Raw genomic sequence first — 21,733 nt, 5'->3', positions numbered from 1 at the left:
GGGTGTTACGTCCCGCTCATCTCCGCCCCTCCGCTTCTATTGGATGCCTGCCGTGTGACGTCGCTGTGACGCCGCACGAACCGCCCCCTTAGAAAGGAGGTGGATCGCCGGCCAGAGCGACGTCACAGAGCAGTTAAGTACGTGTGACGGGGCTAAGCGAGGTTGTGCAGCACGGGCAAGCGATTTACCCGTGTCGCACAACCGACGGGGGTGGGTACGATCACTTGCGATCTCGCTAGCGAGATCGCAGCATGTAAAGCCCGCTTTAGACTATTGACATAAGAAATATTGAGGTGGATGAAAGACAGGTGTATGGCTGTTGCTCCCATACCCCCTACTACTACAGACAAGCCCCTCCTTTCCCCATCATTTCTTTGCACAGCAGTGAGGTATGGTCCATGGATGTGGCCTGGCATTTCTATTTTAAAAATAAGGAGGTGGAAGAGTGACAGGATTATGCCTCTTGCTCCCACATCCCTGCCAGTACAGACAAGACACAACTTAGAGACTCATCTTGGAGTCTTGATATTTAAGAACATTTCAGGCAGACAGCAGGACAGTGGCATCAATTGTCCCCCCCCCTCATTTCCCCATAGTCTTTCCACAACAGTCAGGTGTAGTCCATGCAAAACACAGGATGTGGCCTGGCAGTTCCATTTTTAAATTTGAGTACACAGCAACCATGCTTTCAGCAGCACATCCAGATCAGAATAGTGGCGTAGAAATTGCTGTACAACCGGGTTGAGGATGTGAGCCATGCAAGGCACATGTATGACGTCCCAGGCCTAGAGCCGATATCGCACACAGCCTTCCCTGGCTCCAGGTTAAGTGGAGCCTGCCATTAATCAAACTCGACCTGGATAGCGGTCCACAACTCTGTAGCTGTGTGATTGTGTTCTCCAATGCATATTAATTTCAGCACTGCCTGATTCCCGTTGAGCTGTGCGGAGGTGCGGGGATTCTCTCTGCAATGTTGGAACATGTGTTACATTAAGAGAGAGGTTAAGGGAGCAGGTGGAGGCCCTAGAGGAGGTGGAGGAAGCAGAAGTAGTGGACGAAGCAGTAGATCCAGAGGTTTGTCCTGCTTGTGTAAATGACCTAGAACCAGATAGGGAAATGCTTGTACCGAATTTGAAATTAGTGAAAGCAAAACGAACATGTTTGCTCCTCTCTAATGAGGATTCACAAGTCTGTAGTCATATAGAGTGACTGCAGACTTAAAACTTTAGGGCTTAAAACAAGCCCTTTAAATGTTTACAAAGCATTCACTGAAATGAACATGATAAACAGACATAAATATATATATACTGACATACATAGATACACACATTATACATGTACACACAAAGACAAATTAGACATATTTTTAATATGGGGAAGCTGGCAGCCAGCCTCACTCACCTCCTTCTGGGTTGTCTCCCATCCAGCTCCTCCCGGGCATGTGGCTGTGCAGGCCAAGCTGCGTGATGGCTGCCACTTTAACAGACATGGCACGCACTGCTATATATACATCACAGGGGAGGCTTGGGGCAAATACATCAGAGGAGGGGCTTAGGGCATACACAGTGCCTACAAGTAGTATTCAACCCCCTGCAGATTTAGCAGGTTTACACATTCGGAATTAACTTGGCATTGTGACATTTGGACTGTAGATCAGCCTGGAAGTGTGAAATGCACTGCAGCAAAAAAGAATGTTATTTCTTTTTTTTTTTTCTTAAATTGTGAAAAGTTTATTCAGAGGGTCATTTATTATTCAACCCCTCAAACCACCAGAATTCTGTTTGGTTCCCCTAAAGTATTAAGAAGTATTTCAGTCACAAAGAACAATGAGCTTCACATGTTTGGATTAATTATCTCTTTTTCCAGCCTTTTCTGACTAATTAAGACCCTCCCCAAACTTGTGAACAGCACTCATACTTGGTCAACATGGGAAAGACAAAGGAGCATTCCAAGGCCATCAGAGACAAGATCGTGGAGGGTCACAAGGCTGGCAAGAGGTACAAAACCCTTTCCAAGGAGTTGGGCCTACCTGTCTCCACTGTTGGGAGCATCATTCGGAAGTGGAAGGCTTATGGAACTACTGTTAGCCTTCCACGGCCTGGACAGCCTTTGAAAGTTTCCACCCGTGCCGAGGCCAGGCTTGTCCGAAGAGTCAAGGCTAACCCAAGGACAACAAGGAAGGAGCTCCGGGAAGATCTCATGGCAATGGGGACATTGGTTTCAGTCAGTACCATAAGTAACGTACTCCACCGCAATGGTCTCCGTTCCAGACAAGCCCGTAAGGTACCTTTACTTTCAAAGCGTCATGTCAAGGCTCGTCTACAGTTTGCTCATGATCACTTGGAGGACTCTGAGACAAACTGGTTCAAGGTTCTCTGGTCTGATGAGACCAAAATCGAGATCTTTGGTGCCAACCACACACGTGACGTTTGGAGACTGGATGGCACTGCATACAACCCCAGGAATACCATCCCTACAGTCAAGCATGGTGGTGGCAGCATCATGCTGTGGGACTGTTTCTCAGCCAAGGGGCCTGGCCATCTGGTCCGCATCCATGGGAAGATGGATAGCACGGCCTACCTGGAGATTTTGGCCAAGAACCTCCGCTCCTCCATCAAGGATCTTAAGATGGGTCGTCATTTCATCTTCCAACAAGACAACGACCCAAAGCACACAGCCAAGAAAACCAAGGCCTGGTTCAAGAGGGAAAAAATCAAGGTGTTGCAGTGGCCTAGTTAGTCTCCTGACCTTAACCCAATTGAAAACTTGTGGAAGGAGCTCAAGATTAAAGTCCACATGAGACACCCAAAGAACCTAGATAACTTGGAGAAGATCTGCATGGAGGATTGGGCCAAGATAACTCCAGAGACCTGTGCCAGCCTGATCAGGTCTTATAAAAGACGATTATTAGCTGTAATTGCAAACAAGGGTTATTCCACAAAATATTAAACCTAGGGCTTGAATAATAATTGACCCACACTTTTATGTTGAAAATGTATTAAAATTTAACTGAGCAACATAACTTGTTGGTTTGTAAGATTTATGCATCTGTTAATAAATCCTGCTCTTGTTTGAAGTTTGCAGGCTCTAACTTATTTGCATCTTATCAAACCTGCTAAATCTGCAGGGGGTTGAATACTACTTGTAGAAACTGTACATCACTGAGGGCATAGACATCACAGGGAAGGCTGGGGGCATACACATTACTTGGGGGCATCCACGTTACTGGTGGGGAATACACATTCTTGGGGGGGTATACTTATTACTAGGGTGTTCAGTCCAGAGGTGGATCCACGGGACCGTGCACCGGACTCCCCCAAAGAGACAACCAGGAGTGAGCCCCTATACAGGGACTGTCTGGCGGCCCCCCCAGAGGGCGTAGATGGACAGCAGCCGGGAAACAAGTGAGTTCAGGTTTCGCGTCCTTCAGATGTCCATATGGGATATGGCCATTAGTCCAATGATAGATGTGGGCAGGACGGATGACTGGAACCGGGTACAGGTGCCAAGTGGTAACAACAGACGGAGTCCGGTTCCAACGAGGAGTGCAGGCTGATGTTGCCAGATGGAATCCAGAAATGGCGACGGGTACAGGCTGGTGGAAGATGATGGGATCCACAGCTGATAGTCACCGGGGCAACTCCTGGGAAACCGGAAGACTGGACAGACTCAGGCTGGCAGTCGGACACTGTGGACAGAGACAGGTTTAACCTGGGTATGAAGAACAGAGGGACCTGTACACTTAGCGCAAGAGGCAAGCTACAAGAACACATTGAAAAGGCACCGCCCACACAGAAAAGGAAGTCTTGTATACCCTGTACCTGTAATCAGCCATATCCTGTGTCAGCGATGCTAGCCCTTTAAGAAGAGGTGAGTGAGCGCGCCCGTGCCCTAGTGCGCATGCGCGAAGCCCGAGCACCGGAGACCAATGCAGGACGTAGAGGAGGAGGAGATGCAGGGGAGCCGGAAGCAGAATCCTGGACCGCAGCGGGATGCCGGGTCCGACGGGCAGGGAGCATGGAGAACGCACAGGAGGAAGAGCGGGAGCAGCGGCCGCGGTCAGAGCGACCGGGGACCAGATTGGTGAGTGACGGGTGGCGCCGGGATCCCGGGAGTGTGATATAGGGGGGCATACACATTACAAGCTTCTATATACATTACTGAGGAGCATACACATTACTGGTAGAGAATACATTACTGGGGGGCATACTTTTTTCTTAGTGGCACATACATTACTGAGGGACATATGCATTACTGGGGGGCACACACATTACTTGGGAGCATACATATTACTGGGGGCATACACGTTACTGGGGTGGCATACAGGGGGGCATACATATTGCTTGGGGAGACATACAGCACTTGGGGGTACACACGTTGCTTGGTTGGCATACAGCACTGGAAGCATACAATTCTGGGGGCTATGCACGTTACTGGGGGACAAACAGCTCTGGGGAACACTGGTTCTGCTACTCCTCTTAATTTGTGGGACAGGAGCGCATTGTGCGCTAACGCCTTCCTACAATACATGTGCACACCACAGACTGCCCCAACCTAGGAAGAGTGTTCTCTTTTATATGAAATATGTTATGCATCCCTGAAATGATATGAGTAACATTTGGAAGGGGGGTTGGAGATCGTTAGTGATCTAGTAGTGAAAACATTACAGATACAAAAAGACAGCTGTCTAAAATAACAATATGTTTCATTTATATAGCGCCAACATATTCTGCAGCACTTTACTATTCAAAGTGGACAAAAGGGACATATACAGACAATATCAGATATGACAGAATAGCACAATTCAACAAATATAATGTGGAGTGAGGGCCCTGCTTGCAAGATTACAATCTATGAATAATAAGATTTTTTGGGGGGATTTGCAAAGGGGACCAGAAGCTGTTCCAGAACATTCCAGAATGTTTCTAAAGAGGCCGCCTTCATGGTGGTAGCCGCACTCCATATGGGGAAAACCTGGTAACAAGTTCCATTTAAGCTATCAAACATTCACGGTCTAAGCACAATCCACGATGTTCCGAACCGTCGGGGGTCTCCAGGCCACAATTCAACAGCCAGATAGATGTCTATGAAGCTGTTGAGTTCAGGTTAGGAGACCCTGGCAGCTCCAAACAAAGCAGTCGGCACTTGGACCATGAATATTGAACTTGTGAAACCGGCCTTCGACCTGGAATATAAGCACATCCTACTGCAGATAACGGAATTGGAGGCTACTGCCAGGTAACAAAGTCATAATATGGTTACCATATCAGTACAGAAAAGGAAGTGAGTAATTATAGTCACTGGTATATGACTGGCGAACCCCTTTAATGTCAACCCCTTGTCCTCAAGTATTGATACAGTTTCTGCCTTTAATTTTGTAGTTGCAGATTCAAATATGGCTAGTGTGCATCTGTATCACTTTTTATTCTAGGACAGGTTTGATACTTGAGGTCCACTGTAACTGACTTTTTTTAAAGGCAGCTAAAAGGGACACAGAACAAAGAGAAAATCTGAAAAATGGGCATTGGAAAAAAATGGGGCTGTATTGAATTAATTGCTAAAACACAAAATAAAACTTATAATTAGAAACATTTGCAAGAACAGCAGTAAAGAATACCAAGCATGGGGAAGATAAAAGTCAGGGAAATTCAAGGTAAAAACAAGGTCAAAACAAGGTCAAAAGTAGAACAGCTTTTTTCAAAATGGGTCTTGGGGGTTCAGTACTCTGTCAGTCACAAGGTTCGCTCTACATCTACCTTGTCCTGCATTTTACTCATCCTCTTCTCCTTCATCTTCAAGGTCCCAATTTCTTTTCTGACCTTTTTCTGCATTTTGGGCAGTCTCATCCTCTTCTTCTCTAGAAGCTTCTTCATCCTCCTCCTCTTTCCTCTTTGCCGCTCATGTCCTCTTCTTCCGCATCTTCTTCATCATCTTCTGCACCTGGGGGAGCATCCTCATCATAGTTCCTCATTATCTTCATCATCTAAATTTTCCACATAGACTTGTGCATTAGAGTCAAGTGCTTCTTTCTCATCACAGTCATACCCATCTAAATACGTGACCTGGGGTAGGAGCTTGAAGACATTTTCTTGGTAGTCACAGAGGTTTAGGGTCTCTAATTTTTTCAGTGCTTCTATTGTGCTCTGGTCCTTTATTTTGTTTCCAATTAGGTTGAGGTGTGAGTTTTGGACATGTTTATGATAGGATTGCCAGTCCACCAAAAGATGTTATCACTTAATTCCAACTTTTTCAATATGATTAACTTTGTTAAACTTGTCACAGAGCTGAGGCAGACATTGATTGTCCTAAGAATTTTCAGTTCTTCAAATTAGTCAGCCAATTTTTCCATCTTTTGATCAGCAGTTATCTAGCACAAACTCTTTTACATTGGCTGGGGTCCGATTCTGCAGCTCCAGGTTAATCCCTTTCTTCATGTCAATTTTGCGTTTGCTGCTGGTTTGTATACAATGGAGTTTCTGCTGTCCTAATCTATCATGTGGCATATCACTGATGCAACCTGCTACATCAAAACCTAAATAATCATATTTGACTTCTGCCTCAGAATGTCTGAGCATCGAGAGTGCCTCCCTGGAAAAAATCCAAATTATCCAACTGGATGTCATTGGTCTGTTTGAAATGGCGAGAGCCTCTGTTGGTGGATGGTGAGGCTTTTGACAATGTAAAACTATGCTCAGTTGCCCTGGTTGACTGTGAGCTGGTCACTTCCTCTTCTGCCTCTACATGAGTAGATGGATTTGTGATAGCAGGCCTATCACATCCTGACACTGTTTCCGGTTCATCATTGCCTATTTCCAGTTTATCAGCAGGGCTGTGGAGTCAGTAAGCCAAGCCTCCGTCTCCGACTTCTCAATTTCCCGGACTCCAACTCCACGACTGTGACTCCCTCATGCATGGCTCATGTTTAAGTGATAAATTTACTGTATTTACTGAAGTAATGGTAAAATGGTAACATGGTATGATATTAACAACTTTTAGTTATTATTATATATATATATATAATTGCCTTATTCTGTCTGTCTGTCTGTCTTGCTCAAAAATTACATCATTACAGTGACAACCGTCACATTGGCCGCTCAGCCCGGCCCCGCCCCCGCACGCATTGGCCGATCGATGGGCTAGCCATGCCCCCCACACACATTGGCTGCTCGACCCCGCCCCCGCACACGTTGGCCGCTCGGCACCGCACACGTTGGCTGCTCGGCCCCGCCCCGCGCACACGTTGGCCGCTGGGCCCGCCCACCGCTCACGTTGGCCGCTTGGCCCCGCACACGTTGGTCGCTCGGCCCCACCCCCCGCACACATTGGGCCTATTATACTTCTCTCTCCCCAGGACTACTCCTCCTATTACACTCCTCTCCCCCCAGGACTACTCCTATTATACTCCTCTCCCCCAAGGACTACTCCTCCTTTTATACTCCTCTCCCCCCAGGACTACTCCCCCTATTATCCTCCTCTCTCCCCAGGACTACTCCTCCTATTATACTCCTCTCCCCCCACCCCACCCCAGGACTACTCCTCCTATTATACTCCTCTCTCCCCAGAACTACTCCTCCTATTATACTCCTCTCCCCCCCAGGACTACTCTTCCTATTATATTCCTCTCCCCCCAAGACTACTCCTCCTATTATCCTCCTCTTCCCCCAGGACTACTCCCCCTATTATCCTCCTCTCCCCCTAGGACTACTCCTCCTATTATACTCCTCTCCTCTCCCCCCAGGACTACTCCCCCTATTATCCTCCTCTCCCCCCAGGACTAATCCTCCTATTATACTCCTCTCTCTCCAGGACTACTCCTCCTATTATACTCCTCTCTCCCCAGGACTACTCCTCCTATTATACTCCTCTCCCCCCAGGACTACTCCTCCTATTATACTCCTCTTTCCCCAGGACTACTCCTCCTATTATACTCCTAACTAGAGATGAGCGAAGCGGTCGCGGTTCGGCTTGCCTCCAGGACTACTCCTCCTATTATACTCACCTCCAGGACTACTCCTCCTATTATAGTCCTCCTGTTATACTCCTCTCTGAGGGGTGTGCAGCATGGGGGATGGAGCACGATGGGGGGTGTGCAGCATGGGGGGAGGAAGCATGATGGAGGGTGCGCAGCATGGGGAGAAGAAGCACTATGGGGGGTGCGCAGCATGGGAGGATAAAGTACGATGGGGGGTGTGCAGCATGGGGGGGATGAAGCACAATAGGGGTGTGCAGCATGGGGAATAGAGCATGATGGGGGTGCGCAGCAAGGAAGATGGAGCACAATGGGGGTGTGCAGCATGAGGCATGGAGCACGATGGGGGTGCGCAGCATGGGGGATGGAGCACGATGGGGATGCGCAGCATGGGGGATGGAGCATGATGGGGGAGCGCAGCATGGGGGATGGAGCACAATGGGGGTGCACACCTCCCCCAAAACACACACACCGCCACACACGCACCGCACAACACACCACACACACTGGGAACCACAAACACCAAATTCCATAAAACCCTAACTAAAACAACATTTAATGATACTTCTAAAAGGTAAAATACCACAATTCATGTGAATAAAGTGACTCAGTGCACAGAAGAGAGAGGGAAAATCAATCCCTACAATGTCCACTCCCTCCTGCATCCTACCTAGCCGTGGAGGTTGGCACCCTAAAGATACGTAGAGGCGCCCCCAGTCCTCGACGGCTGTCCCTGCTATGTCACTGTGAACCCCTAAACACAAAGATAAGGTGCAGTGCGCATACATAAAGTGCAGTGCATATACATAAAGTGATACTGTGCAAGTATAGAGTTCACAATCAACCTCAAAATTCAAGAGGCCGCAATCGTTCTCAGTGAGAACCTAAATTATAGCAGGGACATATGATACTTAGCTTATACTGCCTCACGCCTCAACGCGTTTCCCCATTTCATGGTTCATCAGGAGGCCGATATCAATCTGTTGTGGCCCGATATACCTATGACAGCCAGTATGCTGCTAGATTTTCATGATGCTAAGGGGGCCACAAGGTGCATCAATCTACCTTATAACCCCTCAGGTGTCCTTCAAGCCCAGATCCTAACCAATCAGCATGGTGATTATTAATTGCCTTACTTTCACAGTGTGATCTGTCAATGCTCCTCCACATGCCATACAATGATGACCGCGTTCACTTCCGCATTCCACAATGGAACGCACCAGCATCCCGCCCCCACACACGTAGGACTGTGCCACAGCGTGCGCTCAAAGGGGCGTGCCCCAAATGCGCTCCAAGGTAGAACGCATCCTATGCACATGCGTCACCCCGCCCACCGCACATAGGCGCAGCGTCACTAACTCCACCCTCAAGAATAGGGTGGGTCCAGGGCGCATACTGAGCGGGCCGATCACTGTCATAGCCTCATTACTTCTGCGTTCCACAGTGGAACGCATGCCTTCTAGATCATGTCATGCATGACACTTCTAGATCATAGATTCCAGTACAATGATTGATTAGCCGGATTATATATAAACAACCCGCAAACGCTATGGTAGAAAAGGACTAGAAGTAACATCATAACTTATATTATAGATATATTTGTTAGGCTATAAGAATATTCCAAACGGATCCCTTATCGGGGGTGGGGTGGGGGGGGGGGGGTAACTGGGTGGGCTTATTGTGAGGAGGGGACATTGTTGTGAGGATTATCACACAAATACTAATACCACTTTATTATATTCTGGGTCATGAAGGACACCTGAAATGATAAATAAATACATAACTTATTGCTATCCTATAAACAGGAGAGCTTTGCCAGACTCTTTATCTCAGGACCATATCTAGTGTCACCCTGTTGTTACAAGAAACATGTGTAGGATAACTGTTCATTAATTCCCTTGGGGGTTAGGGAATCCTGTCTGAAGGTCCGCTGTGGCACAGTCCTACGTGTGTGGGGGCGGGATGCTGGTGCGTTTCATTGTGGAATGCGGAAGTGAACGCGGTCATCATTGCATGGCATGTGGAGGAGCATTGACAGATTACACTGTAAAAGTAAGTAAGGCAATTAATAATCACCATGCTGATTGGTTAGGATCTGGGCTTGGAGGACACCTGAGGGGTTATAAGGTAGATTGATGCACCTTGTGGCCCCCTTAGCATCATGAAAAACTAGCAGCATACTGGCTATCATAGGTATATCGGGCCACAACAGATTGATATCGGCCTCCTGATGAACCATGAAATGGGGAAACGCGTTGAGGCGAATGATTGCGGCCTCTTGAATTTTGAGGTTGATTGTGAACTCTATACTTGCACAGTATCACTTTATGTATATGCACTGCACTTTATGTATGCGCACTGCACATTATCTTTGTGTTTAGGGGTTCACAGGGACATAGCAGGGACAGCCGTCGAGGAGTGGGGGCGCCACTATGTATCTTTAGGGTGCCAACCTTCACGGCTAGGTAGGATGCAGGAGGGAGTGGACATTGTAGGAATTGATTTTCCCTCTCTCTTCTGTGCACCGAGTCACTTTATTCACATGAATTGTGGTATTTTACCTTTTAGAAGTATCATTAAATGTTAAGTTTAAGTTAGGGTTTTATGGAATTTGCACGCTTACCCTTTGACTAGTGAATTTTTTCGAACCACAAACACCGCCCTACACAGACACCCACACACACAGACAACACTGCACACACTCAACACCCAACACACAAACACCGAGGCACACACAAATATACGCACACACCGCGCAACACATACACACTGCACAAAACATACCTCCCCCAAAACACACACACGCACCCCACACACCCACACAAACCGCGCAACACACACAGCACCACACACACACAACGCTGCAGACACGCAGCGCTCCACAAACAACGCAACACACACAACGCAACACACAAACAACACCGCTCTCACCCCCCCACACACACCCAGACAACACCCAGAACATTTAAAGCGCCCTACACAAAAAAACACTTGGCAACTGCACACAACATATATATAACAAAAATCATACATTAACTACACAATAAATTCTAGAATACACGATGCATTAGAATCTGGCCACCTTCTAGTGATACAATAATCAAGCTATTTAGATAGAACATAAAATATTTTTATTGGAATACAACTTTAGAACACAAAAAACTTATCTATGAGATAATGCTTAGGAGATTTATCAGAGCCTTTTTTTATTATGAGACTAAAAAATAAAAGCTAGGTAGCTGCCACTTACCTGCCTGTTGTGCCTTGTGTAAATCTCTGGAGGCACAGACTGCTACTGCCAGCAATTCTGTGCCTTATGCTGACATCACATCAGTGCAGAGAAGTGTAAAGTGAGCTTTAAATGCAGCGATATCGCTAGCGAGTGTACCCGCCCCCGTCGTTTTTGCGTCACGGGCAAATCGCTTCCCGTGGTGCACAATATCGTTAGGAGCCGTCACACACGGACTTACCTGCCCAGCGACGTCGCTGTGGCCGGCAGACCGCCTCCTTTCTAAGGGGGCGGTTTGTGCGGCATCACAGCGGCGTCACTAAGCGGCCGCCCAATAGAAGCGGAGGGCGGAGATGAGTGGCCGTAACATCCCGCCCACCTCCTTCCTTCCTCATTGCCGGCGGCTGCAGGTAAGCTGTAGTTCGGCGTTCCCGAGGTGTCACACATAGCGATGTGTGCTGCCTCGGGAACGACGAACAACCTGCGTCCTCATTAATCAACGATTTTTTTAAAATGAACGACGCGTCAACGATGGACGATTTGGTGAGTATTTTCCATCGTTAACGGGTGCTCGTTGGTGTCACACGTAACGACGTCGCTAACGATGCCAGATGTGCATCACGGAATCCGTGACCCCGGTGATATATCGTTAGATACGTCGTTACGTGTAACGGGGCCTTAAGAGTTGTTCTGTTCACATTAAAGCAGCAGAGTCACTACAAGGAGCGGTCCATGTAAATAGAGCATGAATAAATAAAATTTAAAATGTAATAGATACAAAAACATGCAAGAGCATACAAAGAATAAACAGTAAGGTGCCAGTGCTAAAAAATTGTACAGTGCTATACAAATAAGGGATTAAATCTCAACCAGTTTTGAAGTCAAGACTGGTTTCACAGTGAAAAGTACAGGCTGAAAGCAGGAATAATTCTTTGGAGGAAACGAGAAAAAACCCTGTTGTGCACCAAGCATTTGCTGTGGAAACAGGTTTTCCGGGTGTCCAGTGCCATGCTGGTAATGGCCACTTTAAATAACTTACAAATAAGTAGAGATGAGAGAACCTTTTAGAGTTCGGTTTACCGATCTTTAACAAGCCTTCCAGTGGTAATGGTACTTTACACGCTGCGATATTGGTACCGATAACACTAGCGAATGTCGCGGGTGGGGAAGGACGCCGCTGCGCTTGCTAACGCTCGGGTCCGGCGCTGCTGCGATCGCTGCTCGGTGGCTCGAGCGGTGGGCCGGATCCGGGGACTCGAGCGGCGCTCCTCACCCATGAGTGAAAGGGGGTAGTTTGGTTTGGGGATTTGGTCCGTGACGCCAACCACGGGTTGTGGTGAAGTTGGGCACCACCGCTGCTGGTGACGTGGATCCCGGGAGCGATGGCAGGGAGCAGTTGGGGATGTTGTTTCCCCCTCCGTGGGTAGGGGTTGGTGGTCCCGGGGCCCGGTGAGGTGACGGGGAGGCAGGGTTGGCAAGGTGCAGGGTCGCCTGGACTGCACAGCGCGGTGCCGTACGGCACGGTTGTACTCACTCAGCCACAAATGTACGCAAAGTCTCTGGTAAACCAAACGGCTGGATGGACGGGTCCCGCAGCCAGCTGCTGTGGCTTCTCCTGGACGGTTAGTGGTGCCTTCCCCTGCACCTTTGTGTATGTTCGGTCCCGATGGAATCCCACCGGTAACCCGCTCCCCAGCGTGTATATGTGCCGGAGGAGCCCTTTTGCCCGCAGGCTCTGGCCCTTGGAACTTTAGCTGTGGCGGTAGCTGTATTTCCTTCTGTTGGTTGGACGGTTGCCTTCAATCGGGTGTTGGCTGTTAGGAAACCCCTGGGGTTCCGGTCACTGATGGATATGACCTCTAATGGCGACTCCAAGCCTGGTCGGGGTCTGTAGGCCCTGCCTGAGTGTGCTGGCTTCACTTCGCTCCCCGGTTCGGTACCGGCGGGCCACCGCCCGTCCCCGGTCCTACGGTTCCGCGTTGATCTGCCTCTCCTGCAGACGGCCACCACCGTCTGCCAACCTTCCTCTTAGTGCCCGGGCCACACACCCGGACACGGTCAGTTTGCTCCTCTCCTACCACTTCCCTAACTGAACTCCCTTCTGAACTGACTTCCTTCTCCCGCCTCCAAGACTGTGAACTCCTCAGTGGGTGGGGCCAACCGCCTGGCTCCACCCCACCTGGTGTGATCATCAGCGCCTGGAGGTAGGCAACAAGGATTTTGTGTCTGGCTGATGTGCCTGTCTCAGGGTGGGGGTGTATGTTGTAGTACCTGTGACGACCTGGCTAGTCCAGGGCGCCACACAAGCGTACCCGCCCCCGTCGGCTGTGCGTCACTGGCAAATCGCTGCCTGTGGCGCACAACATCGCTAACACCCATCACACAGACTTACCTTCCTTGCGACGTCGCTCTGGCTGGCGATCTGCCTCCTTTCTAAGGGGGTGGTTCGTGCGGCGTCACAGCGATGTCACACGGCAGCCATTCAATAGCAAAGGAGGGGCGGAAATGAGCGACTGGAATATCCTGCCCACCTCCTTCCTTCCTCATTGCCGGTGGACGCAGGTAAAGAGATGTTCGTCGTTCCTACGGTGTCACACATAGCGATGTGTGCTGCCGCAGGAACAACGAACAACATCGTACCTGCAGCAGCAACGATATTTGGAAAAGGAGTGACGTGTCAACGAGCAACAATTTTTCACGTTTTTGCGCTCGTTGATCATTGCTCCTTGGTGTCACACGCTGCGATGTCGCTAACGGTGCCGGATGTGCGTCACTAACGACGTGACCCCGACGATATATCGTTAGCGATGTCGCAGCGTGTAAAGCACCCTTTAGTTGAACAGTTCGGCGAACAGATCGATGAATATTCCGAGCCAATTGAATTAAATGGAAGGCATAACTTATGTGTTAAAAAATGATATAGGGGGCTGTAAAAGAAAGAAAATAAAGCAGGATATACTGATTAAATCTCCAACGCGGCTGTAATTGCTCCCGCGGCTGTACTTCCGGGGCTGCTGATTATCCCTCATTCACATTCACTGCTTTCACCGGCCACTGGCATCTCTGATTGGCTGCAGTCAGACCACACCCCCAGAAAGCTTCTGTGATTGGATGGAATCACAGACATGGTGTGCGGGTCTCTATTGTGGTATAAAATAAATAAATAAAACAATTGGCAAAGGGTCCCCCTTCTATTAATTCTAGCACAGATAAAGTCCATGGCTACAGTCTGCAGCCCCCAGCCGTGCACTTATCTTAGCTGTGTACCAAAATAACAGTAACCGCATACAGCTTTTTTTAAATTATTAAACAAAATAATTTAAAAAATGACGTGCTGTCTCCCAGTTTTGATACCCAACCAAGATAAAGTCCAACAGCTGGTGGCTGGCATTCTCAGGATGGGGAGACCCAGGGTTATTGATCCCCCCAGCCTAAAAATAGCTGCCTGAAGCCACCTAGCATTGCCACATCCATTAGTTGTGATAGTCCCGGCACTTTACCTGGCTCTTCCCGATTGCCCTCGTGCATTGACAATCAGGTTAACAAGGGGTTAATGTTAGCTAACAGCTGCCACTAAGCCCTAGATTAGTAATGAGAGGCGTCTATGAGACCCCCATTACTAATCTGTAAGTAAAAATAAATAAACATAAACACCAGAAAAATTCCTTTATTTCAAATAAAATACAAAAAACCCACCCACCTTCACCACTTTATTAACCCCCAAAAGACCCAACTCCGACGTAATGCACATGAGGTCCAATGAAGATTTCAGCTCTGCTACATGTGAAACAACAAGAAAAGAATTGCAAATCTGGCACTCAAACTTGTAAGTCTTTTAAAAAGTGTTTTATTTACAAGCATGAAAAAAATATACATGACCTTTCAGTCTGACTTTCTTCACATCCACACTAAAATGCAAATAAACAAAAACAGTGTCTTATTAACTACTAGAAGGTGGCCCGATTCTAACGCATCGGGTATTCTAGAATTTATTGTGTAGTTAATGTATGATTTTTGTTATATGTATAGATGTTGTTGTGTGTAGTTGCCAAGTGTTTGTGTAGGGCGCTGTAAATGTTCTTGGTGTTGTCTGGGTGTGGGGGTGTGTGTGAGCGATGTTGTTTGTGTGTTGCGTTGTGTGTGTTGCGTTGCTTGTGGAGCGCTGCGTGTCTGCAGCGTTGTGTTTGTGTGGTGCTGTGTGTCTTGCGCAGTTTGTGCTGGTGTGTGTGTGTGTGATGCGTGTGTGTGTTTTGGGGAGGTATGTTTTGTGCAGTGTTTGTGTGTGTTGCGCGGTTCCCCGCATCGTGCTCCATCCCCCATGCTGCGCAAATAAAGAGTAGACAGGTTATAGTCTCCCACGTGTACCTCTCCCTATATATACCAGGGGAACATGTCACTAAATGAACATATAAAAGTAACTACCTTGAGACATGTCGGAGTAGTAGCAGGCTGAACAGGTGGCGGTGGGCGGAGTGGGAGACTATAACCTGTCTACTCTTTATTTATTTGATCTCCCCGTCCTCTGGTTTTCTGGGGTCTCTTTACATTAACCCTTTCACATCAAGCAGCTGGACTAGACCTGCAGGTGGTGCTTGTGCAACTTTTGTGTCCTGACAACTTTAAGATCCTATTCGTCACTACTGTCTGTCCTTATGTCACATGTAAATTATTAAAAATATTTTTGTATTTCACTAAATATTTGTGTCTTGGTCTCTAGTTTACCAGTGGTCTCCCCCCTCACCCTAATTATTGGTGCTTCGGCCACTGGGACTTTTGTTGGTTTTGTTGTTCCTAATGAGACCTTCTCTTTAAGGGAAGTTGTAGGTTTACATACATCTAACTAAATAAGTCAGAGGCACAGAAATGGCCAGCTTTGTCTCTCACTGACAGCAAACAGCCTTACTGCATTGATATTGGGGGATTCTGTTATATACATATTAGAGTGGAGGCTTGGCCACAAGCAAATGAACACGCTATTGTAGGATAGAAATTAAGTTTTATAGCACTAATTACTGCAGGTGTAAAGTAATATAACTGAGTGGAGACCCAAATAAGTGCAATCAAGTGTCTTATCAATATAGAACAAGCAACCCACTTGTGCTATATACAAAGTGAAACCAATACTAAACCAAAAAGCTGCAGGCATGGGAAATGTATGGTAAAAGTTATAATTCACTGACAGCAAGCGATCTTATTGGGCATCCAGCATAAGATCAACCTCCCTCTTGCTTGCCGTGAACACAGAAGTGTGAGATCGTGAGTGCCACTCCACATAACTAAAAATACAATATATACTTTAAAGGTCCTAAGTTATATATAATATATATAACACACAACTTCATAATTCCCATTAACTCCCGACATTACAGTTATAGCCCTTATAGACAATAAGTCCTACAATAGTCTGCTACATTAACAAAAGGTGAACACTTCTCATCTATAAACATCTGTACATTATTCGCCTATCGGGTTGATACAACCTACCTTTGAGCTGCGATAACTAGTTTGCTAATAAAAGTAAGACACATATCAACCATATTTAATCACATCTGAATGGTATTTTGGATCCTTACACAATTGTAAATATATCAACAGTGTCCTCACCAACGTGGATGCTTATTGCTGGATCGTGTGGCCTTACTTAACACTTTAAAAACATAACTACAAACTTGTCAACTAAGAATCTGTGAATTTCGCACACACTACAATAAAAGCTTTACCCACCCTCTTCATAATGGCTTCTCAAAGAAAAACAGAAAAAGTCTTGTCAAAAACTCAACCTTGCCTCGACCAAGCAGCAAGTTCCATCCCTCTGCAGTCTGGGAACAATACAAGGAAACTGAAGGATGGCTCGGACAATAGCAATGAACCTTCCTCATAACATGAGGACCCCTGTTCCCAGCAATGGGAGCCCACAGCCAATGATTCAACACCGTGTAGCGCCCTACAGCTAGGCAAAAAAGAAAAGAGCTCAACTCCAGAATATTAATACTGCTGGCTATTCATCAGACTCAGACCCTAATTCCTCACCCAATCCAAGCCCTAATAAATAGAGAAGAAGAAGAGACTATGCTGGAACCACCACTTCCAATGACCCATTACAAAATTTCAAGGCCACGGATGAACCTATTTCCCAAGACCTACTAAGAAACCTTCTATTGGCACTCAAGGAATCCATGAAAGCCGACTTCAGCAATCAGTTTAGTGAAATGAAAATTTTCTTTGACTCCATCAGCTTTAAAGTTGAATGCACTTAAGCTGAAGTATCTGACCTTATAAAGACCACAAAAAGTATAGCTAAAGCTCAAAACTCAATGAAAGACGAGTTAAAATCCTTAAAAGCCAAAATAGCTGCCCTTAAAGATAGAAACAGATTCAACAATATCAAAATAAGGGGAATCCCTGAGATGGTGAAAAAAACAGTGCTTCATAAAAATCTCCTTAAAAAAACAATACCAGACCTTACAGATCTCTACTTAAGAGTGGACAGAGCGCATCTTTCCTAAGCCTCAGTTCATCTGTGCGGAAACTTCAAGAGATGTGATTTTAAAAAATACATTTTTTTTCATACAAAAGAGCATCTTATGGAATTCTTGAGTAGACACAAAACCATTCCTCAACCCTACGAGAACTTGAAGATCTTCTCAGACCTCTTAAGGGATACACTGAACCAAAGGAAGCGAAATTACAACAATACTGCAGGAGACTAAAATCAATTAATGTTGGGACTTTCTCACCAAATGGTTTCTTTATCATGAGAGGAAAACCATACCAATCCAAGACCGCAAGGATGGCCCAAAAATTCTAGAGAGCTTGAAGCTACTTGACCCCGGACTTTAACTCCAAGTCATTGACTTTACAAGCCCTCTATACCTCTCATTTCTGTTTTTCACACTACAAGAGGTGGAGTAGCAAGAAAGCCAATAAATGTTCCACCCCATCATGGAGTTGAACTTTTATCCCATTCTTGCAAGTTCCTCCAGTTCTCAAACGAGGCAATCCAACTGTTATAGTTATTGTTCTGCATGTTAAGTAATAAAATATTTTTTTTTAATTCTAAATCTCAGGTCAGTTGGACAACTTTATTCATCCTCAAGCTGATGAAAACTGTATATGTTACCTATTTGTTTGTGAGAACTCTTCCATGAACACATAATGGGTATTAAATTTCTGTCTTACAATGTCATTGGTCTCAACAGTCCCCAGAAAAGATTCATGACTTGGAAACAGATCAAAAACTCAAAAGCAGACATCATAGGGATAACAAGAATGCAGATTCTCCTCAGCCAAAACTTAAGCAACACCAACTTTCCCCATACACTTAAAACATCCAAGATTAAAAAGATGGCAGGCTTGATTCTCTTGATAAAGAATACAGTAGCATTTGAAAGCCTACTTAATCTCAACAATGTTAATGGGAGATATATATTCGTTGTTTGTAAAATAAATAAAAACATGTTCACATTGGTTAATTTGTACTTTCCAAATAGTGGCTAGATCAATTTCCTCAATAACCTTCTTAAATTGATCATTAAGCATCAGAGGGGTGCTTTGGTTATGTTTGGGAACACTCGACCATTCCTTCTAGACAATTAGTACATAATTTGGGCCCTTGGCTTTCAAAGGAAGAACTGTATGATGTGTTTGGGTGCCTAAACACCTCTTCCATAGAATACACGCACTACTCAGAGAGACACAAGTCCTTTGCTCGCATAGACATAGTCAACACTCTTGAAGATGCATTATTCTAAGGAAAATGACACAGATGAGATCACCATGCACACGCTGTGGTCAGCCCACAAGGTGGTTACACATGGACAGCTTATCCAACTAAACAGTAGATAGAAAAAAAAAGAGAAAAAATAGATGTCATCTCCAAAAATATCCTCTCTTCAAACAAAATTTTCACGTAAATCCACACAGCCCTATTAAACCTTAGAATTTAACTAAAAACCTTGCTAACAGAAGAATTTGATAAACTCACACATACGGCCAAGGGTAAGCGAACTATGACTCAAACTACAACTCTTCAAATTTTTTTAAAAAAGACTTAAGCACCAAATATTAAAAACTAGAATTCTCCAGGTCATAAAGAAATGAAACATGTAAATACACCAGGGATATATTGAATGCATTTGCTTCATATTACTCACACCTCTATAATCTAAACACAGACCCAAACACACCCCAACCAAATCCAAAACTAATCAACACATTTCTAAGCTCCATCCGTTTACCTCGTTTGGATCACGATGAGTTAACCAAATTAAACTCCCCCTACACAGAAGTAGAAATAAAAACTACTATATCCTAGCTTAAAACTTGGAAATCTCCCAGACCTGATGGCTTCCAAGATGAATATTACCAGAACATGGAGCATATGCTAACTCTGTATCTCACAAAACTATTTAACTAAATAGCCTTAGAAGAAATAAATGCTTGAAGCCAACATAATAGTACTGCCAAAGGGGAAGGGAGATCCTCGTAACACTACCAATTATAGAAATATATCACTACTGAATTTGGGCTCAAAAATTATTGCAAAAACCATATCCACAAGACTGAAAACTTGCCTCTCCATTAGAGATGAGCGAACCGGTCCTGGTTCGGCTCGAGGTTGGCTCGCCGAACGGAGGTCCCGTTCGAGTTCGGTTCGTCGAACGTTCGACGAACCGAACTCGAACCAATAGGCTATAATGGGAGGCAATCACAAACACATAAAAATGCATTATAAATGTACACAAACAGTTAATAAACATTGCCATAACACTTACCGGTCCTCGCGATCCCTTCTGCACTCTGTCTCCTGCCGCTATTCCATCCGATGATCGCTGAATCCTCCCGGTGACCTGCACTGCCAGCAGAGATGCAGGACCTATCGTGACGTCAAAATAGCCATGTGACCAGTCACGTGGCTATTATCTCATTGGCTACAGACTGGTCACATGACTATGACACGTCATGTAGGACCTGCGAGTGCATCTCTCCGGTACACGGTGCACATATGTGTATCGCCGTGTACCGGCGACATGCTCTAGCACACGGTCGACTCCCTGTTCCGTTAGGGACCGGCTGACACAGCCGGTCATTAACGGAGATCACCGTTGCCATAGCAACGCAGTTAGCGGTGACGTCACCGCTAACCGCGGCTCCTAGAGCACCGTTGCTATGGTAACGCATCTGTCAGCGTTACCGCTGTTACCGCTGACAGCCAGCACTGATCACTCACGGAGTGAAGGCTGCACGCTGCTTCCCGATTGTAGTGAGGATTGTACTGAGGATGAGGTTCCCCAGCCCATGATGGGCTGGTGCACCTCATCCTCACTACAATCGTCACTACTACTACACTAGAAAGAAAGAAGACAGAAGAGCAGGATCGTGGAGGGCTGACGGGGTAATAAAGATGGAGTCTCTAATGTGTCTGTGTATTTATTTCTATTAAAGTATTTTTTCTCTGTGTGGTGTTTTTTTTAACCCCTTATTGGAGATTCTTAATGGCCGGGTCAAACGTGCCTGACATTAAGACTCTCTGGCTTAATACTGGCTAGTAAAACAAAGCCAGTATTAACTCATGATTACCCAACAAGCCACCCGGCTCCAGGGCTGTTGGAAGAGTTGGATACAGCGCCAGATGATGGCGCTTCTATGAGAGCGCCATTTTCTGGGACGGCTGCGGACTGAAATCCGCAGCAGAGGCGCCCAGAAACCTCGGGCTAACCTGTGCTGAGGATTCCAATCCCCAGCTGCCTAGTTGTACCCGGCTGGACACAAAAATGGGGCGAAGCCCACGTCATTTGTTTTTTAATTATTTCATGAAATAAGTGAAATAATTAAAAAAAATGGGCTTCCCTATATTTTTGGTTCCCAGCCGGGTACAAATAGGCAACTGGGGGTTGGAGGCAGCCCGTGGCTGCCTGCTGTACCTGGCTAGCATACAAAAATATTGCGAAGCCCACGTCATTTTTTTGGTGGCCAAAAAAATTCTGCATACAGTCCTGGATGGAGTATGCTGAGCCTTGTAGTTCTGCAGCTGCTGTCTGCTCTTCTCCATACAGACAGACAGCAGCTGCAGAACTACAAGGCTCAGCATACTCCATCCAGGACTGTATGCAGAAGTTTTTTGCCCCCTGAAAAAATTATGTGGGCTTCGCCATATTTTTGTATGCTAGCCAGATACAGCAGGCAGGTACGGCTGCCCCCAACCCCCAGTTGCCTATTTGTACCCGGCTGGGAACCAAAAATAAAGGGAAGCCCTTTTTTTATTCTTTCATGAATTTCATGAAATAATTAGAAAACAAATGACGTAGGCTTCGCCCCATTTTTGTGTCCAGCCAGGTACAACTAGGCAGCTGGGGATTGGAATCTGCAGCACAGGTTGGCCTGAGCTTTCTGGGCCCCACTGCTGTGAATTGCAGTCTGCAGCCGCCTCAGAAAATGGCATTTTCATAGAAGCGCCATATTCTGGCGCTGTATCCAACTCTTCCAGCACCTGCCTGCTATACCTGGCTAGCATACAAAAATATGGCGAAGCTCAC

The 21,733-nt window shown here is 46.3% G+C and overlaps 1 pseudogene; it reads right to left on the bottom strand.

The window, feature by feature from the left end:
- Window positions 1–5,769: 5,769 nt before the first annotated feature.
- LOC142310263 (acidic leucine-rich nuclear phosphoprotein 32 family member A-like) lies at window positions 5,770–6,575 on the bottom strand (annotated as a pseudogene).
- Between the last annotated feature and the right edge of the window lie 15,158 nt (window positions 6,576–21,733).

This window comes from Anomaloglossus baeobatrachus, chromosome 1 (assembly GCF_048569485.1).
Source record: "Anomaloglossus baeobatrachus isolate aAnoBae1 chromosome 1, aAnoBae1.hap1, whole genome shotgun sequence".
NCBI lineage: Eukaryota > Metazoa > Chordata > Amphibia > Anura > Aromobatidae > Anomaloglossus > Anomaloglossus baeobatrachus.
This window is presented reverse-complemented; position numbering and strand designations above follow the sequence as displayed.